Source organism: Dendronephthya gigantea, unplaced genomic scaffold (genome assembly GCF_004324835.1).
Source record: "Dendronephthya gigantea isolate DGI-Jeju-01 unplaced genomic scaffold, DenGig_1.0 000115F, whole genome shotgun sequence".
Lineage (NCBI taxonomy): Eukaryota > Metazoa > Cnidaria > Anthozoa > Malacalcyonacea > Nephtheidae > Dendronephthya > Dendronephthya gigantea.
Genome location: NW_021163125.1, coordinates 483,146 through 493,200, shown reverse-complemented (window position 1 = coordinate 493,200; position 10,055 = coordinate 483,146).

Below are 10,055 nucleotides of genomic sequence, written 5' to 3'. Positions count from 1 at the left end.
GATTTTAATTTTTACATCAAGTTTTAATATATACAGCAAAGAATTTACCTAAATCAACATTTATTTATTTATCTAGCGAGTATCCTGATTGTTCGACGACAGGCACAGGCTTATTGAGTTAAGTATTTTCACTGCTTCTTTTCTCAACATTTTCTTCGTCCAAAAAAATATCACAGAGTCCACAATAGAAACGCTAAGGTTGAGCGTAAAGGTCCAGATAAAGAATGCTAGGTTTTCAAATTTGTCGAGGCTTTTGAAGACAGACTGCATGGTCAGAGCAGGGAAAAGGCATAGGGTGAAAAAACAAATTACTACGATGAAACAAGATTTAGCTTGTTTGATTTCCTGAAGAAGCACTTTTCTTCTTGTCGTGTTTCCATCGGAAGAAGAATCATGTGCTCTTCTTTCCGAACGAGCCAACCTTCTGACAACCAGGTATATTCTTGTGTAAGCAAATACGATGAAGATTACACTAATTAATGTTATAGCAAATGAGTATATCCTGGCATATCTGTCATCTAATGAAAAGGAAAAGACAATAACAGCTGAATTCACGACAATACAGGAACACACAAATTTCACAAGCCTTTTCTTTTGTTACTAGGGTGGGGTAAGCGTAGGGATGTAGGATAGCAATGTATCTTTCTCCTGTCATAGCAGTGATTGTAAATAAAGAAAACCCAATTAATATAACTGTCGCTCTCAAGGTCAAAATTACAAGTAAACAGTTCGACGTTTCATCCAATAGACTGATCATAAAGGTGACGAAAAGGGGTATTGCCAACACACCAACTGCCAAGTCAATCACCGATTGCATGAAAACGATGAAATAGCAAGGCTTGCTTCTCAGTTGAGACGATCTCCAGATCGTTATGATTAGAACAACGTTGAGAATTATCGCAAGAATATTGACTAGCATTTTTCCAAATGTAAGTTTTGTTACTTCTGAAAACCTAGTCCCAAGGACAGTACATTCACCCGAAAGATTCATGTTGTTTTTCTCTTTCCTGAAAGAGCAGATGCGCGAAAGTGAAGTATGAATCTAAAAGCCTTATCGTTAATAGGCTCAATTATAAGCCTACGCCTAATTGTTGCATAATTGTGGCTATATTAGTTTATCTTATATGTATGAACATAAACTTACAAGTTCATGCCGGTATTATTTCAATAAAAAGTAATATTAGATATATATTTTATCAGTATAGCGTAGCCAGCCCGCCAATTTTTCCCGCTATGCTAATATTTTGATGTTCATTGACTGGGAAAAGAATACTTTCTAAAGACATGAATAGTTATAATAACTGGAAATTTACATCGCGGGACAAAAATCGTCAGTCTGGCTACGCCACTGTATTTCATTACTCTGGCGTCAGCGACGGAGTTGAAAATTCGCCTCGGTTTTGTTTTGTTTTTGTTTTTGTTTTATTTTTTTTTATTATTTTTCGTCGTCGCAAGTATGTAATGGCGCGAAATATATACTATGTGATCGCACTTATCTACGTCCCAGTCTATATTTATCTACGTCCCAGTCGCAAGTGTGTAATTCAGTGTAATTTGAATTCAGTAGCCTATTATTGTTGTAGTTTTTCCATGAAACGTAATCGCCGTTGTCCTGTTTTGCTAAAGATGGATAGCGATACCCAGTAGCGTAGCCAGCCTGACGATCTGCCCGCTATGCTAATATCTTAGTGTACATGTTCATTGACTGGGAAAGCAATAAATTTCCAAAGGAATGAATAATTATAATAACTCGAAATTTACATAGAATATTTTGCCGTCCTAAAGTCATTCTCACATTGGATGATTAACTGCAAACGGGCAGGTCTGCATTATTGAAACCAGGTTTCACAATTAGGCTCATTTTAAGTCGAAATGAAATTGAAGGCGAATTTAATTGTAAATTTAAAATGCGATGCTGATTTTAGCCATTCGAATGAATGATTATTAGCTGCGCCAGGTGTTAGCTATTGTGACTTAATGTTCTTTCAATATATTAGTTGCGCCAGGTGTTAGTGTTCTTTGGATATATAGAACGTTGATCGAGAGAAATGTCTTAAAATGTTTATTTCGATATGCTTTCAACTAAGAATACGCGAAATAGTAAAATGAATATTATTGTTCTAAAATATATTGCCATTTGGAATGGCGACCTTCGGACACCGTTGCAGCCAAAAATAAAATACGATGACCACGAGAACAATAATGAATGAACAGAAGTAGCTTAATAATCTGCCGTATGAAAGACGTATAATGTAGTTAAAGAAAACTTTGGAAATTTCGCAAATTACATTCCGATCGCTAAACCAGTTTAAATAAAAATCCTTATGTTAATTCAAGTCATATAAAAAGTAAAAACAAATCTATTCCCTGATCTTGGACTCCTACTACACAGTCCTTAGATGATGCCGATAAACTTGCGGGTTTTCAAGAGTTGTGATCATTAAAAAATCTTTTAAATTGGTGATGCGTCGTTGAGATGGCGCATCCGGTTGAGCTGGCGCATGGCTTGCGTCAAAAACTTGGAGGAATAAAGCAGTATTATTTTACCAATGTAGAGTTGTATACTCAATACTCCGTTGCCCAAGTTTGCTGATTTTTATATATTTAGCCTGAGCGTCAAAATTCAAAATTATGGAATTTTTCAAATAGCTCAGAAGATACATTTTCATTTTTGGAAATAATTTAGGTTAAGATTTTACTGCTGTTTGCAAGGGCATGGTAGAAAACACTGGTATCGGATAAACGGATAGCTGGATAACCGGATAGTCGGATCCGGTTATCCAGCTAGATATGCCTGATAAGCAATACACTTGCATTTTTGTAGCTGACATGGTAAATAAATAGAATACCGATTTAAAGATCACTAAGGTTTATATAATATTACACGTTATACTGAATAACGCGGGCAATCTTAGATCGATTGTAGAAAACACTATCCGTTGGATATCGCCAGTGGCGCGTAGCCAGCCTGGCGATTTTGTCCCGCTATGTAAATTTCGAGTTATTATAATTACTCATGTCTTTAGAGTTTAGACTGAATTTATCATTTTCACAGTTAATGAACATAAAAAATATGAGGCTGGGCCAAGAGCATCAGGAGCATTGCACCGGCATTGCAAAAGCGCAAGGTCAATTCCTGCCGAAGGAACTATAGTTGACTCATTTTCACTTCAACTGTTGAAGTTTGTAATTCCACTCGAAATTAAGACCCTTTAAACTTCTAGAATTTACCTGCCTCGAGTGAAGTGCCAAAAATCATAATTATAGGCGTAGGCTTATAATTGGGGCTTTTTAACCTTTTAACGATAAGGCTTTTAGATTCATACTTCGCTTTCACGCATCCGCTCTTTCAGGAAAGACTGAAGACTGACTCAGAAATTGGTTTTTTAATAAGCCTTAAATCTTAAATCTTAAATCGTCAGGCTGGCTACGCTACCGGATATCGCCATTCATCTTTAGCAAAACAGGACAACGGTGATTACGTTTCATGGTGAAACTTTCAGAATAATAGGCTACTGAATTTAAAATAGAATAAAAATAATACAGCGGCGTAGCCAGACTGACGATTTCGTGCCGCCATAGAAATTTATAATTATTATAACTATTCATGTCTTCAGAAATTTATTGTTTTCACAGTCAATGAACATCAAAATATTAGCATAGCGGGAAAAATTGCCAGGCTGGCCACGCTACTGATAAAATATATATGTAATATTTTTATTAAAATAATACCGGCATGAACTTGTAAGTTTTTTTTCAGACATATAAGATGAACTAATATAGCTACAATTATGCAGCCATTATAGGCGTAGGCTTATAATTGGGGCTTTTAAATGATAGGGCTTTTAGACTCATACTTTACTTTCGCGCATCTGCTCCTCCAGGAAAGAGAATAACAACATGAATCTTTCGGGTGAAGAAAAAATTTCAGGAATCGAATGTACTGTCCTTGAGACAGATTCTCGCCAGGAAAAGTTGCCTTACAAAGTTAATATAAATACTCCAATAAGGTAGTGGGTGAAAGGGTCAAACCGAATTATAATTTCAATTCTAATTTCATGACTATTGCCCAAAGGTATATAGTGTAAGTGCTTTGTTATATAGGAACAAAAACATACATGTTACGCAACAATTTGATTTTACAAAACCACTTTGTTCTTACAATATGCGGGCAACAAGTTTTTTCATTATTCACTATTGCATTTATTTAAAGTCATGTGACTACGCAACCTCCTACCCAGGGTAAATTCGCTGTGTCATGGGGGTGGGGGAGACTGCCCGCTGCAAAATTACCCTTGTGTCGGCTGGTCACCTAAATCCCAGAATCTGGGATTTTTCTCATAAAACTACTTATAATGAAATAACGCGGAGAAATGAAGAAAATAATATGCAATATAGCATTTTTTCTGGTCATAAGATCAAATTACATATCAAATTACAATAGCATGAGCATTTGCATTTTGCAAAGTTTCAAATGTCATTTGCTCAGCATGGCTTTGAAAAAAACACCAAAGAAATAGCACAAATGTTTTCTTGGTAGGGAATTGTGTGCATCAATTTTCTTCCATACGTACACGATACAAAAGATTCTGAATGCGCAAACACAATTTTGTCGTATTCGGCCTCTAATTCTTCTCTGTCGATAAGGCTAAAATAACAAATCTACTCTTTTTCGCCGTCGTCAACCCTACTTTCGTCGTGCTTTTTACCAAAAAAGTAGACGCTCGAATTCCACTAGAACTTAACCGTGAAATTTGGTTCTCTATTAGCGCGTTCAAAGGCGAAACAACGATCACAATAGATGATATGCTTCCTACGGCGCATTTGACACCGTTCCTCGCAAAGAACAACGCAGAAATTAGGCAAAAAAAACAACGATTAACCGAACCCAGTCGGCAGGATGGCCAAAATTCAAAAATATTTTTTCTACGCAAATCACCTGTTTAGGCTTTAAAACCGCCTTACTATATACAAACTATTTAGTATAGCAAACTGTACACACGAAAGGTAAACCCCTGATTCGGAAACATGGCGCATTGAACTAATTATAAACACGATGACTGTTTGTAAATGCACAATGTAACTTCTGAGCAATTTGGAAAATTCCATAATTTTGAATTTTGACGCGCAGGCTAAATATATAAAAATCAGCAAACTTAGGCGACGGGGTATTGAGTATACAACTCTATATTGGCAAAATAATACTACTTTATTCCTACAAGTTTTTGACGCAAGCCATGCGCCAGCTCAACCGGATGCACCATCTCAACGCATCTCCATTTCCAAAGATTTTTTAATGATCACGTCTCTTGTAAACCCGGAGGTTTATCGGCAACATCTAAGGACTGTGTAGTTTGAAGTCCGAGATTAGGGGATGTAGATCTGTTTTTTACTTTCTACATGACTTTAACATAAGGATTTTTGGTCAAACTGGCTTTGCGATCGGAATGTATTTCGCGGAATTTTCAAAGTTTCCTTTAACTACATTAAACGCTCTTTCGTATACGGCAGATTATTAAGCTACTTCCGTTAATTTATTGCTCTCGTGGTCATCGTATTCAGTTACTTATGGCTGCAACGGTGTCCAATGGTCGCCATTCCAAATGGCAATATTATATTCTAGAATAATAATATTGATTTTATTATTTTCGCGTTTTATTAGTTCAAAGCCTATATATATAAAGATAATTTTTCAGATCTCTACAGAAATAAACATTTTAAGTAATTTCTCCCGATCAACGTTCTATATATCGAAAGAACACTAACAACCGGTGCAACTAACAATTATATTAAAAGAACATTATATTAAGTCACAATAGCTAACACCCGGCGCACCTAATAATTATATTAAAAGAGCATTAGGTCACAATAGCAAACACCTGGCGCAGCTAATAATCATTCGTTCGATTGGCTAAAATCAGCATCCATTTCAAAGGAGCCTAATTGTGAAACCTGGTTTCAATAATGCGGACCTGCCCGTTTGCAGTTTATCATCCAATGTGAGAATGACTTTAGGACGGCAAAATATCCTGATTAGTAATCTCAAAACATACGATACATAATCCCTTCGACATCAGCTTCATGTGAAAAGCAAGGGTGAGCTCTACGAAACCTGGATAGTCCCCACCTATTAACCGCTTATAAACATGCCTGAAAAGCAATAAACTTGCAGATTTGGAGCTGACATGCTTAATAAATAGAATCCCTAATTAAAGATCACTAAGGTTTATATATTATTACACGTTATATTGAATAACGCAGGAGGACCTATAGTTGACTCATTTTTCCATCAACTGTTCCTGCCTTGAATTTGAAGTGTGTATAATTTCACTCGATATTAAGACCTTTTAATCTTCTAGAATTTACCTGCATCGAGTGAAGTGCCAAAAGTCATAATTTTAGGCGTAGGCTTATAATTGGGGCTTTTTAACCTCTTAACGATAAGGCTTAATTTTAGATTCATACTTCACTTTCGCGCATCTGCTCTTTCAGCAAAGCTGAAGACTGACTCAGAAATTAGTTCTTTTAATAAGTCTTAAATCTTAAATCGTCAGGCTGGCTAAGCTACCGGATATCGCTGCCATTCATCTTTAGCAAAACAGGACAACGGCGAGTACGTTTCATGGTGAAACTTCCACAATAATAGGCTACTGAAATTCAAAATATTATAGAACACAGTGGGGTAGCCATGCAGACTGACGATTTTGTCTCGCCATATAAATTTACAGTTATTATAATTATTTATGTCTTTAGAAAGTTATAATTGTTCTCACAGTCAATGAACATCAAAATATTAGCATAGCGGGAAAAATTGTCAGACTTGCTACGCTACTGATAAAATATATACAGTGTATGTAATATTATTTTATCTAATATAGCTACAATTATGCAACCATTATAAGCGTGGGCTTATAATTCGGGCTTTTAAACGATCGATAAGGCTTTTAAACTCATACTTTACTTTCGCGCATCTGCCCCTCCAGGAAAGAGAAAAACAACATGAATCTTTCGGGTGAAGAAAAAATTTTAGGAATCGAATGTGATGTTGTTGGAACAAAGTTTTCAGAACTAACAAAAGTTACATTTGGAAAAATGCTAGTCAATCACGTCCTCGTTATTGTTGTTAACATCATTTTGATTATTCCAGCGATAATTCTCAACGTTATTCCAATCATAACGATATGGACATCGTCTCAACTAAGAAGCAAGCCTTGCTATTTTATCATTTTGATGCAATCAGTGATTGACTTGGCAGTTGGTGTGTTGGGAATACCTCTTTTCCTCACCTTTATGATCAGTCTATTGGATGAAACGTCGAACTGTTTGCTTGCCTTTTTTACTTTGAGAGGGACAGTTCTATTAACTGGATATTCTGTATTTACAATCATTGCTATGACAGGAGAAAGATACATTGCTATCCTACATCCCTACGCTTACCCCACCGTAGTAACAAAGAAAAGGCTTGTGAAATTTGTGTGTTCGTGTAGTGTCGTGAATTCAGCTGTTACTGTTTTTTCCTTTTCATTGGATGACAGATATATCAGGATATACTCATCTGCTATGACATTAATTATTGTAATCTTCATCGTATTTGCTTACACAAGAATATACCTGGTTGTCAGGAGGTTGTCTCGTTCGGAAAGAAGAGCACATGATTCTTCTTCCGAGGGAAACATGACAAGAAGAAAGGTGCTTCTTCAGGAAATCAAACAAGCTAAATCTTGTTTCATGGTAGTAATTTGTTTTTTCATTCTCTCCCTTTTCCCTGTTGTGGCTATTCAGTCGGTCTTCAAAGGCCTTGGCAAATTTAAAAACCTAGCATTCTTTATGTGGGTCATTACGCTCAAACTTAGCGTTTCTATTGTGGACTCTATGATTTTTTTTTGGACGAAGACAATGTTGAGAAAAGAAGCAGTTAAAATACTGAACACAATAGGCCCGTGCCTGTCGTCGAACAATCAGGATACTCATTAGATAAATATAAATATAATGTTCATTAGGTCGTAAATTCCTTTGCTGTATATATTATCAACTTGATGTAAAAATTAAAATCTGTAAACTTGGGAGACGTCGACACATGCACGATATGCTTAAACTAAGGCACTCGCTTCCATTATTTTTAGTGTTTAAATTGTGTGTTTTTCTTGCTATATAACTTTGTTATAAATTTCTGCTTGGATGTTTTTTTACTGCGCAATAGCTGTTTATGCAAAGATTATTGCTTGGCAAATATGAAGAAAATTTTGAAACTCACGGGCCAAGATGCATGCAACACACAACGATACTTTTACCAAATTTTCATGCCGTATAAAAGTTAATTTGAACACTGCCACTTTGGTTGTTAGTTACCTTATCACCGCAAATTATTTTGTCGAAGATAAAAATGCGGTTGCTTCAGAAAACGCATTATAAGCTAAATCTTGTTTCAAACAAGCTAAATCTTGTTTCATGGTAGTAATCTGCTTTTTTACTTTCTACCTTTTCCCTGTTGTGGCTATTCAGTCGGTCTTCAAAAGCCTTGACAAATTTGAAAACTTAGCATTCTTTATCTAGGCATAGCTTCGTTCTTTAGAAAGCAGAGAAAAGCATTATCAAATTGGACGAAAGCTTCCAAGAGCTGCGACATGTCCCAATAGATCTGTTTTTATACTTTCTACATGACTGGAATTAACATAAGGATTTTTGGTCAAAATGGTTTAGCGATCGGAATGTAATTTGCAAAATTTTCAAAGTTTTCTTTAACTACATTATACGCTATTTCATACGGCAGATTATTAAGCTACTTCTGGTAATTTATTATTGCTCTCGTGGTCATCGTATTTTATTCTTGGCTGCAACGGTGTGCCAAGGTCGCCATTCCAAATGGCAATATATTTTAGGACAATAATATTCATTTTATTATTTCGAGTATTCTTAGTTCAAAGCCTATAAAGATAATTTTTCATATCTCCACCGAAATAAACATTTTAAGACATTTCTCTCGATCAACGTTCTATATATTGGAAGAACACTAACATGCATTCGGCGCAACTAATATATTGAAAGGACATTGAGTCACAATAGCAAACACCTGGCACAGCTAATAATCATTTATTCAGTAACCAGCATCGCATTTTAAATTTACAATTAAATTCGGCCTCAATTTCATTTCTATTCATAGTGCTCTTAATGAGATGCGAGGATTGAATAAGTGGAATACCCTACATGTAAATAAATGGTAATGAATGAATCTATTAAACTAATGGTGCAGCTATAAATACTGAGTACAACCACACGGCCCCTTCCTTGCTTAGTTTTAAAATGGTCGTCGTGTGGTGTAGGACGGCCCACCCGGTCTGCATGCCTACCATTGCATTTGTGTGGGTCGAACTCCACCTACGACTTCCCCTCCCTCCTTGGGCATGCTGGAACAGCATGCCGAAGGTGGCTGATAAACATTTACTCTAATCCTTATTCTCACCGAGCAGGGAGAGGGGCACTATGAAATAGATTACTCTTGCGCGCCCAGGAGGATGTCGCAGATTAGCGACAGTACAGTTAATATAAGATATAGATCAGTAGGACATGTTACCGTAATAACAGTCTCTGAACCTTATTGGTTAGTGTTAAGAATAGACGGGAATGAACAGTGGTGATTTTTGGACATTGATTAAGTAGGAACTGTAACCACTTTTACTCGCGTGTTTTTTCCCTTTTATTGATACGTATAAATAATATTTATAAACTATCGATCGTCCGTTTGTTATTCGGAAGAACCTTTGGTACAAGTTCTCGGCTGTTTACGGCAATCACGACGCAATTTCCAGATTAATATTATTCATAACAACACTGAACAATCGAGACATTATTTTTAAGTTTACGTGCATAGACGTCGAATCGATCGACGTAGATCATAAGGTCCCTAAAAGTAATATCCCAAAGATGCGACCACCTATCACCAGATGAATAGCAAGCAGTGAATGATTGATGGCAAACAGTTGCTATTGTAGCTCTGTAAATTAGAATCATTTTAAAAGTGCTATTAAACTATGCAACGTTTGCAGATTGTAAGAAAA